The 21,350-nt window shown below is 31.7% G+C and overlaps 1 protein-coding gene across 1 annotated transcript in view; it reads right to left on the minus strand.

The window, feature by feature from the left end:
- The window catches only part of LOC130897799 (uncharacterized), a 69,368-nt gene extending 67,706 nt beyond the window's left edge, over positions 1–1,662 (minus strand). Inside the window, exon 1 of the mRNA XM_057806710.1 lies at positions 1,517–1,662. The gene's annotated coding sequence lies outside the window, so the exon portion shown is untranslated. The remainder of the gene's footprint in view (positions 1–1,516) is intronic.
- Between the last annotated feature and the right edge of the window lie 19,688 nt (positions 1,663–21,350).

Raw genomic sequence — 21,350 nt, forward strand, 5'->3', positions numbered from 1 at the left:
ATCACGGCTTTCTGTACGTTGATCTGTTATGGTTTGGGTGTAATTTATTTCCACGCCCCAACTAAACTGATTTTTGTTGATAATGAGAATCTGACTGCTCGGAAGTATATCCAGGAAGTGCTCATAAAGGTATTATATAATTTATTGGGGACCCATTTATTTTGTTGCTGTATAATGTTCGTCTACATACCGCCAGAATTGTTATCGAATACTTGGAGCAAATTAGAATCATTGTTCTGGACTGGCTTGTACGATCTGAATTTCATAGAGCATTTAAGGGATAATTTAGGGAGGCGTGTTAGACATCGTCATTCTCTTCCTGGTAATTTAAATTACCTCCGAATTGCTCTTCGTGAAGAATATCACGTATGCCGGTGGATCACGTTCAAAATATGATTTCTTCGATGTCTGAGAGGGTTAAAGCACTTCGTTGCAGCAGAGGGAGAAAAACCCGCTATTAGAATGACACAACTTATTAGAAAACCTAATAAAAATGTAGTATGAAGTTCATAAATTTTTTTTTATTCTAGCTATGTCATTCATAATCTAACCTATGAAATGTAATATATAATTCATAAAACAATTGAATAGCAGCAAGAATCAACTAACTCCATATTTATGTTAAGATTCATTTTGATAATGTAATTTGAATCGCATGAAATTAATAATTTAAACAAAATTTCGAGATGCCCCAATTCTCTATTAATTAATGTAAGTTATTTTTAATAATACTTTTATGCATATAAAATATTATTACATTGTGCTATAATTTCATAAATTCATAAATATTCGAAAGCTCAGAATACGTATTAAAAAAGTACTTTGGTGTTTGATTGCCACAATCCCAAAATAAAAAAGTTTATATATATATATATATATATATATATATATATATATGTGCACCTGCAATAATAGTAATATCGTGGCCTCCTTTTAACTCATTCTTCTTCTCTATACAGAGTTACCTGTACATTTTACGGATGAACTACATTTCATTATATAAAAAAATTTAACACCTATCAAGAAATTTACGAGGAATTTCTAATTCAGGAAAATATATTTTTATAAGTAAATTGCGTGGATATATTTATTCTATCTAACGATGATGACGTGATTGTAACCTACAAACCAAATTCCTGATATTTTCAACAATCTGTTACTAAGAAATATCAATATTTAAATATCAATGAACTTATTGTTTTTTTTTCAATAATTATTCCGTTGTTGCTATAATATTATCAAATTAAAATTTTAGAAAACAACTTATATTCTATAAAACGCATTTCATTTCATACTAACCCATATGACAACCTTCGACGAGCGTTTATGAATATTAAATGTTTTAAGATCCGAAAGTACCTAAAATTTCGAATTTAATACATAGTCCGTTAACTTCAAAAAAATTTCTTGCTCTAACGGTAAATTTATAAAACGTAAATAAGCTTTTCTAATTTTATGATAATCAATTGCTCTAAAATTTCTCAACGTGAATAAAGATAAATAAAATGGGACTTACCTTTAAAATTCCCGGGCACATTTTTCAGGGCATCCAATAATTACAAACATGGGGCACTCTAACAGAGATAGTAAACAACTGTTTTCACCTCTCGGAGAGTTGGAGACCCACTTGAAGCATATGACCTCGTAAGCTCTCGCGTGTCCTCGCGCGTAGTGGCATTCATGTCTTGGATTATGGTGCGGGCCAATATTTGCTAAAAACTGTGATTATGGACATCAACATCACAACAGAAAGATTGAAATTATTTCGTCTCATCAACTTTGGTTCTTAGGTGTGATGACTTACAGTTAACTATCAATATATAAATGATACGAGGTCCAAACAAAATGTATTATTTTACAGTTAAAAAAAATAACAAATAGACACAGTTAAAATGAACCATTTGTAACGTAGATATTGGTAAGACGTCAAGAGAGTATATTTACAAGTCAGTGCAATCATTGTTACAAAGAACTAATTTCCTTCGTTCGAATAGACATGAGATTCATAATGATACATATAACGATATCACATGCTTGATTAAACGCAAATTCCTGATGAATTACAGACCAACAGTTACCTGAACGAGAATTCATATTAAGAATGTTAGCTAGGTAATTTGAAACTATTTATCCTCTCTAGAGAATATCTTAGTTTTTTATTAATGTCTAGTTCTTAACAATATTTAACAATATTCATTTTGTGAAATAAAATTGTATAACTAAATGTGTCACGTCAAAAGTTGCCCCGATCATATCGCTGTTACGGAAGCACAATGATGTAACTGCAAAATATGTCAAATCGAAATACGTCTTTAGACTATATAAGAAACACAGGAAAATATGGACGTTCTTGTAGTCATAGGCGAAATATAGGATGTTGTTACCTTTGTTCAATGAAACAACGCTACATGGTTCAGTTGCGCTCAAAAGTGACATGATAGTTGTTGTTTTTCGTGTCACTTGTTACAAAAGATTGGATTAAGTTCCACTTTAATTTAAACAGCTTGCTTTTAAGATAAACAAAGACGTATCTGCACGTAGGGATTGAAATTGGGGCGATTAAATCGTAATCCTTGGAAAATTGGAGAATATATTTTACATGCTCTCCATATAACATTAAATTCTGTAAGTTGTTTTCTTGGTCTCCTGAGGTTGTAACATTTACGGCACTGTTGTTCCGGAACGGCGATATATCTCAATAGTTTATTTTTCGATATTCAGATCGAATATCTATTTGAAAAATATTACTTTGTACATGTAAAATATTTGCGTCGTATTAGTTTTTCAGTTGCTCGGCACACATACTTAAAAAAATATTTGATGCGTGACTCTGCATTTCGTTGTTCTTCCTCTAAAATATATAGTATCCTCTAATAGGAGATTTTTTGTGCCAATTCCCAAGGTTTTAGCAGTACTACTTTGAGTGTCTTAAGCCTGAAATGGACAGGACATCCGCAGAGTAGATGCTCTGTTGAATCTATAGTTTGCTCGACGAACCTGCAGTTGTGCTCTACTATACCTCTCGTCTTAAGGTTGTATTTGATGGGGCCGTGTCCAGTCAACACGACCACAAGCTTAATGTCGTTTCTAGACTTCTTAGCGGATACGATAATGAATCTTTTAGATTTTCTAAGTCCTGGATCTTTTTTGGCAAGGCCTAGTATACCCTGGTGATCACATAACGATTACTTTGTTTTTTTGTTAGCTACTACTTCAGGAAGAGTATTCCTGTTTTTGAGCGACTGTAATGAAGATTAAATTTCAAATCTCTTAATATTACGTTGAATTATTTTCATTGCAAATCATTGGCTAGCATTCTCAAATGAGTTTCAGTCTACGATATGACCTTTATGTTAATCAAATTTAGTAATTAAAAACAAAATTCCTTCATTTAAAAGATAGTAGCAGTAATTATACACATAATTCTTTTATTTAAAAATTATTTGACACTTTAATTATGTACGAAAATACAATTATTCTATCTAATTAATTACACAGTCTGGTGCTTCCTGTCGAGAAATAATAAACAATCCAAATCAAGTTATATAATATGATGTGTTATATTTTATAATATCAATGCGATATTATGCATATTTTATATACTTTCGTGGTTGAATATTTTTGATTCACTCTTGAGTGTCTCTGAATAAATAATGTATTTTTTTATAGAAAATACTTTTGATGTTTCGACCTAATTGCGGCATTTTACAAAATGTTAAGAAACGTAGAATTTTTTGACGTTCCTTGTAAATGTCCGTATTCTGATAATTATTAGGAAAAATATAGGCTAAAATTATGTAAAATTTTATTTATGAAGATACGAACAGTTTTATAGTTTCGTTGCAGTTATTATTTTCAACCTTTTGATTTAATTTGTTTGCAAATGAACATTCCGCGGTTGAAATATTGTAAACAATGTGGTTTGATGGAACTCATTTCTGACATTACCACTGCATTTATAACGGCCTTAGATTCTTTATCTAGGTCACTATGTAGATTTTTTATACATGTACGCTACATCCACAGAGAATTTTGCTTATTTCAAGTTTAGTATCTACTCGGAAAGCGAAAGTACAGGAAATCTATTATTAAGATGTAAAATAGGTGTATAGTGATGAAATTGAAAAATATAAAGTATTCCTAAGAAGAACTTAAATACGTAAAAATGAAGATTAGTTTACAAACGTTTACGGTTAATTATTTTATTTTGAAGTTAACAGATTGTTTCCAAAAACGTTAGCTTGGGAAAGTTATGTTGTTTTTATCAAATTTCCGATTATTATATCGGCTCCAATGCTGAAATTATGAATTGTTGGAATGGTTGCCATAAAACTACTAATTCACTTTTATTATCTTCAAAAATCTTTGTAATGTTTTAATTTTCAAAAATATTCTGAACAACTTAAACGTATTTAGCACTTCCAATAACTTATCCATGCTGCAACATTGTTCACTTAACTAAGGTATGCTTCGGAACTCACTTCCAAAAAGTCCAAAAAGTATGCCACGATTATCACTATGATCATGTCCACTGGAGGCAACTCGAATGTCCCACAAAATTTAATACAGTTAATAATTTTTGACAATATATACCTGTTCTTCAACACATTTTATTAAGCCTCTGTATATGTAACCAATAATCAAAATCTAATTTAGCAATAATCTTAGTTGATCCCAATCTATGAAATTAAGAATATGGCTATTGGAATCTTCCTGTCTCTTTATCTTCGAACTTGAAATGCTCTAGATCGATGAGTTCTATATCCGTCCAAGCTTTATCGCTACCTGAAAGTAAGCAAGGAAAACAATAATTTTTTGCTTAAATAGATGAGTAATATTTCTTGGTTAGCTTTTTCCACTGTCCACAATAGTTTTTCCTATAATAATATTTGGTTTCGTTTTCAATGTTATCTTTTCTTCGTAGGAATATTCACAAAAAATTTACCAAAATAAAAACAACTCCTGTACTACACAGAATCAAACACATTCTATTATAGCATATTATTATTCGGCTCAAATCGTTCTGAAGAACTGGACAATTTGGAAAGACGTGAAAAAAGTTATTTATTCTTCGGATGAGCACACTATTGTTTTAGATCGCTAGGACTTTAACTAACTAAGTGGGCTATACGACAGGTAAGTTGCTTAAGGCCGCTTGACATGATGCAATGAAATGACGCAATATTTCTTGATCAAAAGCAAACACAGATGAAGTTCAGCTAAAAGGCCACTTAACATGATGCAATACAATGTGCAATATTATTTGATTAAAGGCATACGCAAATGAAGTTCAGCTGATTGTTTCATACAAAATCACGAACTTGCAGCATTCGGTTTGGATTTATTTTTACCGCTAGAGAGAAATCTATTTACTTTTGGCTTACCAACCAACCTGTCCATCAAACTTCAAAAGTAAAACGGCAGCAGATATAATTATTGACAGGGATCCACTGACCACTTTTTTCACTTTGTTACTTATTTAGTTTTGTTATTCTCTTTATCAACCCGTCCACATAATATTGAATAAAAATTAAGGTTAGAACTTTGGTTACTATCCCTAATGCAATTTTTGTTAGTGGCAGTCATAATGCAATGGAAAAGACTTGCATAATATCAAGCGACGTGCAATATTATTCTATGCAATATTTTGACCCTGCATGAAATTGAATGCAATTTCTTACACGTTGTCTTGCACCATGTCAAGCGACCTTTATCAGAGAATTACAAGATGACTGCAGAGTATCAAACGTTTTCTTTTGTATAAGTGATAGTTATTACTTTAGATTATTATCAGATAAATTATATACTTATCAATTTTCTACTTTTTATTTATTTGAGAGCACAGCAGCATTGTAACGCTTATGTACTAACCGCTACTATAATTCACTTAGGAAGTGAAGGCACAACATGCCGATTCTTAACCACCAAGTTCAGGAAAATATATTCTTTAAATGAAATGAATGAAAAAAAAAGAACGGAGGGTCATGACTACAAATGAAGATGTGTCGCTATCGTATATGTTTTGAGGTTGTATGCAATCCCATCCATATGGTAGAAGGAATACGCGAAAATGGCGTACATCTTGAGGCAGTGGAATGTTCTAGGCGAAGAAAACCTAACCTTGATCCTAAGCTAACCTATTTATATATATATATATATATATATATATATATATATATATATATATATATTGCACGCACTTTTCGCGATATCAGTAAAAGCACTAGATGCTGAAGGCAGATATCATCGCTTAAATTCTTACACCTTAAGTCCATAGAATAACTTTTCATTTTTGATAGGGAATCGAAAGATGCACAACCAGTTAAACACCAAAATTCATAACTGCCATTTTATGCTCATCTCATCAGCTGAAAAAGGTACTAGTTTCACAGGAATGAAAAGAGTTGGTAGGTGGACGATTAAGAAAAGTTCAAGATTCTTCTGGTTCTAATCGTTTCATACAAGAGGAGATTTCCATCGAGTTATCAACAACTTCGACAGGCACTACGCAATGATAACTACAATCTTCTTGTATTAATAGAAATGAAGTGAAATATGATCAAACGAACGAGATGTCTTCTAATATAAATGTTGATATAAATGATAAATAAATAAAATGTAATTGATTCAAGATTGTGTTTTTCATTATTCCACAAGTAGAAAAAAGTTATTTCATTTTATATAAGAGTATTTTATTTGGAGAAGATACCAGATATTACTTTGGTCTTTATTTAGGCCCTTGAATGTTTGTGCACGACTATTTAATTTGTTAAAACTGAATCCGAACTGTTTTATTCATGAACTATGATTATGATCCCTCGGATTTCATATTACATAGAAGCAAAGAAAATTGTTTCAAACGCTTCGGCTCAGCGAAGGGAAAAGTGCTGTATTTCTTCATTAAAATAATCAGAAATTATATGAGAGTTGCTACTTGAGTTTTGAAATAAACAAATAAAAACAAATATTCATAATTTTTGAATACTGCTTTATTATTTTTCAAAATATTCTCCATTAAGATCAATACACTATTGCATGCGTTTGAATCAATTGTCAAAACATTTTTTCCATTCCGATTAAGGTAACTTCAAAACATGTGATTGGAACGCATTAACTTCTTCTTCAGGTATAGAAAAACGTTGAACTCACAATTTATTTTTGATCTGCTGAAGTAAGAAATCATTGGGTGTCAAATAAGGACTGATACGTCAATTCGATATTTTAACTGTTTAAAAAACGTTTGTGTTTGAATTGCTTTCTGAGAGCTCGCATCGTCGTGGTGGAGAATTATTCGTCTTCTGCGATTGGTTCTCTTGACTTCTTCGAACACTTATGGCAAACAAATGCTGGTGTACCATTCAGAATTGACCGTTCTACGTTACTCTAATAGAACGGTGGCGACAAAAAACAGGCGATCATTTATTTCGTGCGCGAAGAACTTTGTTGGATTTGGCTCGTATTGTGAGATCCGTTCAGTCGATTGTTGTTTACTTTTGGGTTCATATGTATAGATCCATGATTCCTCGGCGGTCACGATCAGCATTCCTTTGAACCAGTTTACAAGAGCTTTTTTTGAGTGAATGCCAAATTATGCGGTATCCACTTTTTTTCGACAGCCAAATGTTCATGCAATATTGAATTTATACGAACTAATACCCAAGTATGCCTGAATCTCAAGGTATCACATATGACGTTCCTGTAGTATAAGTTTATGCATGTATTGATGTTTTCTGGCACAATAGTCGATTTGGGACGAATTTCACGGAATTCAGCTGTAGTACGACCACGATTGAATTCGGAAAACAAGCGGAAGACAGTGGTTTGAAATGGTTTAATCCACGTCGAAAATCATATATAATCGTCGCACAAAAATGTTCGCGATTTAATTCCATTGATTGACCGATATGAATGTTCCAAGTATCTATATTCAACTAAAATAGCACTCATACGATAACACGTTCTGAATACATTTACCATTAGAAATGTCAAATTTAATGATGGCATATCAGATTTGACATATTCACATCAGTGTTGCCATATCTTAAAACATAAGTAGCAACCCTCGTATACACTTTCAATCCAATGTATATCAACGCATATCTAATTCATGTAATGACCAATAAATGTAAGGCATTTTGATTAAATTTGCTATGATTTTAAATAGGTCATCGTAGAAAACAAGCTTGTTAATACTGATACAAAGTTTATTTTGAGAATGTTTTATTTATTTATATGAAAATAGATACATCTGGTATTGAAGGAATAAAATGTTACCATCGAATATGAACGCAAGTGAATTTTTTAGTTATAAAATAGAGAGAAGCTGTATATAAAAGTTTTTTCTGTTAAAACTCACTATTATTCCTTTTTATAAAAGGATTTCATAGATTAAAAAAACCATTCAAAGTTAAACCTACTATGAGAAGCCTTGTAAAGTGAAATTAAGATAATCAACTATTTCCACATCCCTTTATGTTGAAGTAAGCACAAAGGACTTTGCATAATATATCAAATAAAAAAAGCATACGCGGTAAACTTTGTGATAGCGAGCAATATGAAAACTAACTAATTTTGTTTTGTTCAACAAAAATAGAAGAACAAGTGGAGGGAAACCACTTAGATCTGATTTTAGTTGGAAGAGGTAAACAGTTTTGAATATTTGAAAATAGGAATCAGTAGTGGAAGAAAACCCAAGTTATCTAGATATCCAATACGCAGCAGTAGCGAGGAAATTAACACATTATAATTGATGATATATGCCACAGAGACAATAAGAAAAAATTAGCAGAGTTGAGAAGACTATTGATGATTTCATTATTGCTAAAATAGGATACGATCGGTAGAAGAAGAAAGAGAAGATTTAAGTTTTGAAGAAGTTGAGGACACTACTACAGGCTTAAATACGAATATTCATGTGACACAACTTCACAAGTAATCACCAATTACGTACAAATATCTATTGCCATTCATTCGCTTTATTAATTCTAGTTCTAAAAAGTCAATAATATTTGAGATGAAGTTAATCATTACTAGATACCTGTCAATCTAAATTCTCATTTAATCTAAGTTAGAAAAGAAAGACTAGACGAAGAGAAAAACAAATGTAAAAATAAAATTAACAAATAATGTAGTTTATTGAACAAATGTATTAAAAAAATTTTTTTCAATTCCTCGACTCATTTTCTTAAATATAAAAATAATCGCCGTTAAGTATGTAAATCATGACGTTGAGCAAGTTTATAGCACACGGAATGTATACTGTTATCTTTAATGGTCAGCGTAAATAATACATATTGGCTCTTTCCCCAATCTATCATTGTGCAGTTTGTTTTCAAATACCGAAACATATCTTGACCTATTGAATCAAAATATGAATGATTTGAATCTCTATCACGATATAACGTGGTATGATGACATAGATGTCATATTAGCGTTACAGTATTGTCACGAACTAATGGAACTAGCTTATGTGAAGAAAAGTAGTCATTGGTTGTCAATAATTTGTGATTTATAAATTTTATTGATCATTCATGTTGAATAAAAAATGAAAGCAAAGAAAAATTTGTCTATATAGGAATCTCGAACGAAAGCTCAATTTAGACAAGTTATGGAATTCTAAACAAATATACATTTGAGTTAAGGAATTATTTTTTACTTGGCAACATTGTATCAGAGAATTATGTGAAATTCTTTCAAGATGAGGCAATTACCTACAACTCTTTTCGTTCGACATACAAAGTATCCATTTAAAAACTGGTTTTTTCTGCATAACCGAATAACTGAATGAACAAGTCTTGGTTGTTAAGGCAATCGCACATGATACGAATTTTTTTTGAATTATTCCAAAGTTTGACATATGATTTCTGTGCGTTGCTTCATTGATTTTAACTGGCTTGCTTAGGACTTATTGGTCTTTTCTGTTATGATTCTACGTTATGCGACTAATAACTTATTTAACATCATTCAATTTATTTCTATTCCGCCAAATTCTTAACAATTTTGGATTGTGGTTAATTTGTCTGTTAACTTTTTTCCCATGTTTTCTAAACTGATTCGCAATCATTTCACTTTATGCTATTCTAATATTATACTTTGTTCCATAATAATTTGGGCCAGTTTCCATAAACTAGGTGATCATCCTTTTTATATCTTTAATCTAGAGCAATTATGAGTTTTACTTTTACGATGTAAGATTTATGAGAAATTTCTTTCTTGCTCTATCTATTGCTGCTTCAAGATACTTTATTTCATAAAATTTGCCTACTGAAAACCTATGTGTCTCAAACAACAATGCAATTTGCATACTGTCAATAAATGGCAATAATTTTGTCACAATAGTAGTCAACCTTCGACTTTACAGTCAAGTATGAGATCTACCGGTTAACCAGCATTAACTAGAAGAAGAATTGTACATATTCGTCTGCCCATGGCTACTTTATGTCTTCAAATATGCGAAAAAGTTACAGTATATGTAATACTATACTTATAGACAACCCCTTATAGGATAATATGATAATGTCTGTTTGAACCACAAACTTCCAGTTGAACGTAGGAAACTAAAAATATTGCATATATTTTTTATTTTATAATCGTGTACCGGTATCGATGACATAAATAGCTAGTCGGTTAACGTTATTACTAATCGCATAAATTGAGCTTAACGCTGATTAAAGTAAACTGGTTGAACGGTTCATATTCAAAGTTTTTTACTGAAAAAAAGGAATAATAAGATAATATATATTTTGTCTCGATACCATTTTGGTATTCAGGTAAAAATAGTAATTTGTAAGAAAATATTTTTTGTAGAAAGAAGTCCAATCCTATATAAATTTAATGTTATGATTACTTTATAATTGTAGTAAAGTGTGTTATGATTTTTATATCTTTCTTATATGAATTGCAACTTTATCTGTTTCATACCATTTCTATTGCATTCAAACTGCAATTCTAGGAAGGAATCCAGTTACTTTTGGTTTAACAAGCAACTATATAGATCAGCTGATTTATTGAAATGATTTTGTAAAACTATCTTTCTCGTTTCATGTAGTAAATCCAATCTTGGTTGGCTCGTGATTTTTGTTGCTGGCATTTTATTCATTTTAATTTTGGAGGGTTAGTAGCAAAACAAATGAGAAAAGGGTTAGTTTTATGAAATAATTTACAACTGCATTCCATTCGAATGTGTTAGCCTTTCAAAAAAATGAGCTGGTGGATCGATTACAGTTAATTTGACTAGATACTTTCTATCTAATCTGATATATTGTTATTAATTTTTGTAGCTATAAATACGCACACATGTTTAATATAGATTATTTATAGTTATAAAGATGAATATCATCCATTCACGATGCTATTTATGCAATTTCTATTCAAATTAGAGAGTTACTTCTATTAAAAACATATATTTCATGGCAGAGACAATAATTAGAAATCAACATATCCTCAAAGAAAGTTTATTCCTTTAAAGGTCTGTGATATGAGCAAGATATACAATTTCCATAATGTATTTATTAGAATAATGCAAACTCGAAATTTATTTCGAACAATTATTTAGAAAGCAATTCGACTGAATACATCTAAAATTACTTTTCTATGAAATATAAACATGCTTTGGATACGGTCTTGCCATCTGTTAGACAATTGCTGAAGTAACATATTTACGTATTCTGTAAATCATATTGAACGAAACCATATTACAGTTTCTTGAAGCACACTATACTTACATTTGATACTAGAAGGCAGCGCAATTAACCGTGGAATTCAAAAATATTGTTTTCACAAATCACAATAACAAATTTCATTTAAGCCGCCTACTTTTCCATAATATTCCACATTCAATTGTTAAAATTACATTTTGATCGACTTCAAATAGTATAATTAGTGAGCATTTTTTCTAACTTGGAAAGAAAACAAGATGAAGTAGAAAGAGATTTGGGGCTTAGATAAACAAGCAAAGAAAAAAAGTTAATTCTTATATTAACAGAAAAATAATAAACAAAGATAAAAATGAATGAATCCTTATAAACAAGGTTATACTATACCATAAACTATTAATTAACAAATGATCTAATTCACTGAAAATGGTTTCCAGGTCCATAGCAATATATACAATGGACCAAAAATATTGTCTTATAAACACATGGAATTAGTCGGCTACGTAAATATATTATAAATTAAAATATAGGTTGTGTTGTGCGATTTTTTATGCAAAAGTTTGAAATGATTTAGTCCGCTAACACAAAGGAAGAACTACAAAATAGAATCCAGAAGTGGGGTAATGAATTCAAGCAAGACAGAAATAATGAAAAGATGAAACCAATTAGAATAAATAACGGTGTAAAAACCAGAACTAGAAAAAAGGAACGTTAATAAGCTAAAATATCTAGGGGCAATATTAAGACCAGATGAAAGAATTGACGAAGAAATAGCCAATATATACATATCATACATTCCTTAGAAAACTGTTTTAAGACAATAACCAAAATGTCGATATTTTTGTATAAAAAGGGTCTAATAGTTGATGTTTTTCATCTATAAAAATAGTATCATAGTTAGTTAATATTTTTCCACTAGATGGCGGATTTTGGTATTATTAATTTTTGATTAACCCTCAGTTAAGGAGTTAAATTATTTATTTTTTTACATTAAAACCATCAATTTTTTTTGTTTTTGAAGATAACTCAGTTTTCCAAAAGCACAAAAATTTAGTGATTTCAATTAATTATTCACAGATGATGTATTAACACAAATTTTTATTTGTTTCTTCTTTATAATTTATATTGTTTGAGTTACGATGGTTTTCAAAGGGCTATCTAATCTGATATATTATTATTAATTTTTGTTGCTATAAATACGCACACATGTTTAATATAGATGGTTTATACTTAGTTATAGAGATGAATATCATCCATTTACGATGGTATTTATGCAATTTTTATTCAAATTAGAGAGTTAGTTCTATTTCATGGCAGAGAAAATAATTAGAAATCAACATATCATCTAAGAAAGTTTATTCTTACTTTTCTAGTAAATATAAGCATCTTTTGGATATGGTCTTGCCATCTGTTAGAAGACAATTCCTGAAGTAACATATTGTTGTGATATATTTATCAATGCTTCAATTGCAGTATCATTACATTCCATCTCCTTTTCACGTAGCCACTGTTGTATTTCGGCTTTTCGACTGTTTGAGATTGGCACCGGTGATTATGCTAAAGGCTCCAGAATCCCTCTGTCACTTATATGTGACTGCAAGTGTATATTTGCAAGTTGAATTTCTAGATAGAGTTGACATAATAAGTTTTAGTATTGCCATTAGTATAACAGAATTAGGAAATAATAATATTAGGATTACTGACTTCATTTTTCTTTGTGTAATTGGGAAATTGGAACACAATACCGGTTTAGTGGCGCATTTTTGGCAAAAGTTCCCACTGAATAATAATTAGGGTTAATGAATCATCTCTTCCAGGATAAAGGACTAATTGATATCTAATGAAACTATTCATTAATAATTCATGAAACATTTCGATGTCTTGTGGTACCTACTGACATTCAAATGACTAATGGTTTCTACAGGAGTCGTCAGAAATAATATAAAATCCAGAGCTAGTCACATTAACATTAAATATATAGAATATAATATTATAGCAGAATAATACCGGGATATAAATATAACTGAATCTTCTGAATATTATAGAAATGAGACATAAAAAGAAGATTAAAAACAGGGATTGAAATAATAATAAGTAAAACTGAAGCAAAATTTTAAAATTGTTTACTTATTCTCTTGTCCAGCTCATCAAATATACAATTTACCTGTGTATTAGTATGATTTGTAAATGTCAAGAGGATGTAAGTCAGGAGTTCCGGGTTGTCGTGTATTCTATTGAGACATTGCAACCAGTTGAAAACAATCTCATAGTAACTGTCAGTCTTTCGCGTGAGATTGTAGCAGCCAGCTTTTCTTCTTGAAAGAAGAAAAATAAGTACATTGATCATATGCGCAGGAAATTGTGATAATGAGATGGTTGATCTCACAATTTATATCTGTATATCTAACATAAGCCTCCTACTCCTTTCTCCATGCTTCTTTATAATGGAAGAGCTTTTTCAATTCTTCTCACCATCGCATTTATGGTCTTCCCTTATCTTCTTGTAGATCTACGGTTTTATATCTTATATCCTCGGTTGTATTTTTGTCTTTGGTTATGTCCTACGAATTTCCACTTCAATTCTGCCACCCGTCTAGAGAGAGATATCCCTTGAGTTGAACTATGATAGATGTTCGAAATGGGCACCGTGCACTCCTACACACTTCCGAAATCTACAGAGGATATTTCTTTGAGCTTGGAAGAGCATTTCAAGATTCTGCCTTATATTGTAACAATGGAAGTTTATTCTAGCGATTATTCCGTTCCATGGGTTTACCGCTATCGCATTTACAAGCTTTCATGATACATTTGTTGGAAAAGTACTGTTAACTGATAGAGCTGGTTTCACACAAGACTGTTTTATTAATTCCCATAATTTACATTTATGGGCAAATAACAATCTTTACGGTACAATTCACACAAAGAATCAACATCGATTTTGTGTTAATGTGTGAGCAGGAATGGCGGGTAATGATTTAGTAGGTCCATATATTTTTTTATAATAATCTGAATGGTCAGCGATACATAGAACTTCTCCAAAATGATTTCCCATCCATGTTATGTGATATTCGTCTAAATAGTCGTAGAGACTATTCCCTTCTCCACTTCCTAAATGATGTAAAAATCATCTTGATAACATTTTCCTTATAGGTGGATTGGTCAAGGAGATCTATTGGCATGGCCACCACGTTCCCTTGAATTGAATACAATGGATTCAGTTGTGGGGATATCTTGGAACTTATGAATTAGGCGAGGAAAAAAACATGATACAAGATTTGCAAATCGCAACAAAGAAAGTTGGTCTAAAAATAAATTTCAATAAATCAAAGATGATGACAAATTTAGTTCCTAGCCAGCCACTAAATGTGGACAATAAATATATTCAGATGGTCGAGAGTTATATATATCTGGGACATGAGATAAAAATTACTAGAGACAACCAAACAACAGAACTGTCTCGAAGAGCGACACTAGGATGGGCTTCGTTTGGTAAATTGCGAGATGTGTTCAAAGAAGATGTGCCAATCGGTCTTAAGAGAAAAGCCTTTAACCGATGCGTCCTTTTAGTTCTGACTTATGACCCTGACATTATCTAGAAGATCAATACTTAAATTACAAATTACACAGCGTAAAATGGAAAGGTTTATACTCGGCATCACTATGAGGGATGGGATAAGGAATGACGAATTGCGCAGACGATTTGGAGTTAAAAATATCATAGACCAAATACTGAGACAAAAATGGCGGTGGGCAGGATGTTGCAAGGATACAAGATAACCGATGGACAAAAAGAATTCTAGATTGGAGATTGAGAATAGACAGACGAAATCCCCTACGAGATGGACTGACGATATTAAAAGAATACGGACAAATTGGGTAGCAGCCGCTCAGAGCAGAGAAAATTGGAAGCATTTGGAGAAAGCCTGTGCCCAGCAGTGGATGAGATAAGGCTGACTGTTGATGATGCTGATCTTGGAACTTGGTATATGCAATGCTGATAACACAAGGAATGAAATGATCGATAGAATAAACTTCCATTACGACGCTATATGGCAGAATCTTGGAATGCTCTTCCATTTATTATAATTTTTTTTGTTTTTATTTGATGTATTGTAGGCTAACCAACTAAATTTTTCTCCATTTTCATTTTTTCTTTATGTAAGTAACACAATGTTCGAGAGTATGTTTGATATGTGATTTAATACCTCCTGTAAAAATTTTCAATAAATAATTTCTACTCACGATAATTCTCTTTAGAATGTTTTTTCATGGCGAACGGTTTCCTTGGTATGTACAACGATATAAAAATATACATATCTCCTAAACCATAAATTTTATGGAGCTAAACAAAGAGTCATCTACTCACAACTGAATTTCTTGCATCATATCCTGGAATACCCGTATATATTTTTCTATAATAGTTTGAGTGAATATATAGGGCAATACATACATCACAAAAATTATAAAGAAGGAGATAATGCATTTTCTGAAGGATTCATGACGAACTGACAAGCTCAAAAGGTTCACATTAGGGGCGTGAGTGACAGGTGGGTCTGACAGGTATATCTGTTAAGGCGTACTTATCCTATGGATGATTCATTTTTTATTAACGCTTGTTAATTTTATATAGGAAATTTATATTATTTTATATAAATAAATGCTAATGTTTGAAGATCAGAAACTTTACGTCTTGGAAAAATACTGTACGGATTTATCAGAGGCAATATCAGATTATCTTTCTAAAACTTTCGGTCTATTCGGTACGAAGTTTGCATAATAATGGATTTGGTTAGTACACAGTTGTTACAGCTTAGCTGCCACAAATGCGAATGTTTAATTAGATACCATTGTTTATTCTGTCCACATGCGAACTGTTAACATTTCTCACTCCATCATTTATCATTCACGCTAAATGAAAAAAGCTCAGTACTCCTTTTAACTTAGCCAAATTACAAAATGGAAATCGGTTGTTTGGAAAACAATGTTTATGATTAGTACGAGGTTAAAGTAGAAAATATGTTCCATATAAGTAACTAAAATTAATTCTAATCATTAATATCCATAAATATAATCGATCTCTCTTCTTTCGACGGAATCATTCCTTTTCTGTTTCATCTTCCAAGTATTCTATCATTTCTTGTCATCAGTATACTATATTTTGTATCCACAATTATATTCCAGCATCTTTTCTAATTAAAAAGGTGTTTATAATTTTTACAGTTCGCTGACTTCTGGCGTCAACAAACCGGTAGAGTGGAGATAATTTCGAACAGGAGATAATGAAATCTTAATTCCATCACGGGGGTGAAATGGGGTAAAATGATAATTCACTTATTCTCTTTGAAACCTGTTTGTAATTCGAAATGATTAAAACCGCATTAGAAGTTTTCGGCTGTTCTGTTTTCTTAACATTCTGATTGACAAAATAGAAGGGATTACATTTGTGTATGGGTGTAAACGGCAAGTGAACTCACTTTCTATTTAATTAAAAATGGATCGCAAATATTGCTTCTTTCGAAAACAAATATTTCAAATTGCATTTTCATAATTAGTATGGTATAATGAAAATTTTATTACTTCATTGCGTTTAACTTGTCATAGCGAAGTCATGTTTTACAGTTATCTTAAGAACTCACCGTCATACATACATTTTCGATGATTATTTATCAATTAGTGCTATTTTCGCAGTAATTTTAAGGGTTACTCAGGATTAAAACCGGAGCAGAATCGACAGTCCTTCAAGGTGAGTCAGTGCAGAGAAGGAATTAAAATGTAAAATTTTAGGAAATAATCTATAAATTATATAAAAATTTTTTATTTTAGCTGTTTTATTCTGATATTATTTTTCTTTAGTTTGAAGGAGACTTCTTCAACACTCTCAATCCATTTTCCTTGGAAGCTCATTAAACACACTAGCTTGATAGAATTAAAATCGGGATGGTGAGGAGACAATCTAAAAAGTTATATCTCCAATTTTATTCTACTTCCTTAAAACTCTTTATTTCCTTTCCAGTATCGTATCGGAGTATTGGGATTTTAGTATTCATTCTCCTTTTATCCTTGTTGTACTCTTTTCGATCCTTCGCTACTTCATTCATTTGCTCTATTGTTTTCCGCTTCCTTCCTCCTTTCTATGGTACATGTCTCAGCCAAGTTGTTCTGGATCTTTGCTTCTGTCACTTTTCTTATTTGGCTTCGAGGTGTTCTTCTTTTTGTGTGTCCGTACCAGTTTAAACATCTTTCAACTATTTTGTTTTTGTATCTTTCAAAAAATTTATATTTCTGCTCAACAATAACTAAGTACAGGATTTCCTAACCTAACCTAACCTAACTAAACCTAAACAATTACTTAGGTATAGGATTTCTTGCCGTTAGTTGTGATATGGTGCGTTGTCAATGACTACAACTTTGTCGGGTGCTATATTGGGAATTAGCTGACCTGTGACCCATTTTTCACAATTTTCAAAATTCATTATATAATAATATATATAATTTCATGATAATCTTCCGTTATACAGTTGTATTTCCATTGAATATAATTATACTCTACGAACGTACGCATTTTCACCTTCTGTAATATTTATGTGTCCAAAGGTTTATTCACATAACTCACATAATTCACATAATTCACTATAACTGTAGCCTCTGTCTAGAGTTCAAAAAGATATGGAAAATAGGTGCAAAAAGCGGGTTCATTTAAATAGGCGGTTGGGGAACCGGAACGTTTCCGAAACAATGAAACTTCAAAAAAGGCGAACTGCTTCCATCTTTCCAGATTTAGACTCATGCAACTTCTGGCTTAAAACTGAAAAATGTGCTGAACAGAAAAAGTATTACGTATATCTATGCCACAACAGTGCAGTACATTGCTGATAAAGGGCAGTACTTTAAATAGGAATAATTCAAATTCTATGTCATCTTACTTTATTTTTATTAAAATAAATTTCGTTCACAACTCGTATATTGTCACGGGAATAGATCAGCAGTCGACCCTGTACGTATTAATATGAATGAACCAATGTATAAGTTTAAGCACAAAGAGACAAACTACACAAATAACTTCATGAAATTATCTTGATAGAAAGTTTCGTAGTCAGTCCTACCTAAGAGATATAATGAAACTTCTAGAGATTTCTCAGCGTGCAATCCCAAACAACAATTTAAACCCAAAGTACATTGCGTGGAAACATTGATGGTGACCTCCGTTCTAAGATAGTAACACTATTCCAATTGTTTCCTAGAACTCATTCTCACTTTGATACTTTGATACTGTACGAGGATTCTCGAAAGATGCTAGATTCAGATTGATTGAGAACTTTTGAACAATGTAACTGACACAAGTGTAACTTGTTGTTTCTAATTACAATACCGAATAAAACCACCAAAACCTCGTCTTATCTCCATTCATATACACTGAGAAAACTGTTCAAACAGAAGTAGCGAACGTATGCAAAGTGGTTCAATAAACTTGGTATGTATAAGAGAATGTTGTTTGCGTGTCCAAGATACTTATTAATTAGAATATCATTACTTCAAGCAAACTACCATATTCTCGTTGAGTTATTTTTATTTGTTTATACTGAAAAGTATTAAGCTTTAATACCGAGATTCGCGAAGTACTCTCCTGGATTTGTGACACTGGAATAAACCTCTGTTAGGTACCTTATCTGTGTAGTACCTAGACACTATAAAGTGGGAGGGAACTTCATGGCAGATATATTTACTAAGGGTGGGATTATGGAGAGAATGCCGAAACGACAGGGATAGTGCTACTGCTATTGATAGAGGAATCAGGGTCAAACAGAAGTGATTGCACGATATCCAGAGCGAGAACCAATCCAGAAGATAATTCGAGCGACCGCTGGACATTGTACTGGTGGCATAAGATTCCAGTAATGAGTAGTGACAACGGATAAGGATTGCAAAGAAGGTAACGAAAAAGAAGAGATGATAAAGCATCTGATCTGCCGGTGCCTTGCCATGACGGAAAAACGATGTTAAATGCCGGGGGACGACACTGGAAATAATGTCGATTTCCAATGTGCACCTCGATATTCGAAGTAAAACTAATCGATTCTATGGTTTTAGCTTTTGAGACCTTGGTAAAACCATTGTTTGGATTCAGATGCAATAAATTGTCGCACTGCAATCTCAACATCCCATTTGGTTCAAATGTTTTTACTTGCAAGAATTTGGCCATGGATTTATTTTGAACTAACCTGTCGGTACAAGGACAAAACTAAATGCTGGATGTTGGAGATTTTCAATACCACCATTTTATTCCGCGTAACATTAACAGAACGTAATTTAGCATTGTTGTGAGAGAACCTGCTTTCGGTTGACTTTAGATGAATCCATTTTTTATTGCAAGTAACAATTCGTCTAATAACATCTGTACTCGACGTTTCTCTTTAATCTCGGTTAATTAATGTTTTATAGACCTTACTTAAGGATTTTTAATAGCAATATATGATATCTTTATGAGGCGAATGCTGGCACTAGATTGGTTTTCTACTGCTTTCTAGTGTTTTTTTTAAATTTTTTTAAAAGAAAGATAAATATTGACGTACAAAATACTTACGTTCTATACGTTCTATACCATGTCACATAGGCCTTTTAGTTAGAGTTATCATTTGGTACAGGTTTTAATTGATAGTAAATGGTAAGTAATGAATATTATTTTGAGATATATTATAGTGAAAAACTACTTTCCAACGATTTTTCCATCTTAAATAGTTTATTTGATTGTAATTTAAACTTTAATACGAAATTAGTTAGCTTTTTTATGTAGTATTTCCATTAATGTTATTATACCAATGGCCTAAGACTTCATAAACCCCAAAATTTTTTTTATTGATTGAGTCTTTTAAAAGCTATTTTCAATAATGAAAAAAAGATAAAATCCAAGCTGCACGTAAAACATAAAACCAAAACCCCAATGTTTGATCAGTAGCTATTGTCATTATTCGCTAAGAAGGATAAAAATGAAATCAGTCGGGTTGAGAAGATAATAACTTTGCAGCAGCTAAATAAAAGCGGTGCAAAACATTAAGGGAGAACAAGAGGGTACAGATCAAGGGAGGTTCGTTCACAATAAACTTGGGGACAAAGGGATTCTAATAATTATAGAAACTGTAGGCTGTAAAATAGAGTGATAAATAAATTACTTTTTATAAAAAATATATCTTTTCATAGAAACTAAAATCTTACAGAATGAGAAACTGGTATCATTGTTAGTAAAAATATTATATGTATTCCGACAAACAATCATCGAATCATAATGTTTCAAATGTTTAGACACATTTTCTCCAACAGTTTGTCTGTTAAAGCATTTACTGTTGATTAAACATTGTATTTCTACTATGAATAATAAATTGAACTTGGCTTGTGAAGTCTATCACGGTTCTTCTCGTGGAAAATAAACATTATTTGACCACCATCTTGGGTTTAAATGTGGTCGTACAAGCTCAGATGATACGTGGCACGAATTTATGATTTAGAGTGCCATTGGAGCTGTTTATGCAAAAGAAATACTTTCTGTATCAATATGTGAGCATGGATGGAACCTGGATTCACCACTACAGTCCTGAATAAAAAGTTAAAGCAGTTAAATAACTGGTCTGCATCAGACGAAAGCCATTCGAAGCGAGCTAAAACAGCTCCGGTTGTTAATTTTATGGCCTCCTTATTTTGAGA

This window comes from Diorhabda carinulata, chromosome 1 (genome assembly GCF_026250575.1).
Source record: "Diorhabda carinulata isolate Delta chromosome 1, icDioCari1.1, whole genome shotgun sequence".
In the NCBI taxonomy this organism is placed as follows: Eukaryota; Metazoa; Arthropoda; class Insecta; order Coleoptera; family Chrysomelidae; genus Diorhabda; species Diorhabda carinulata.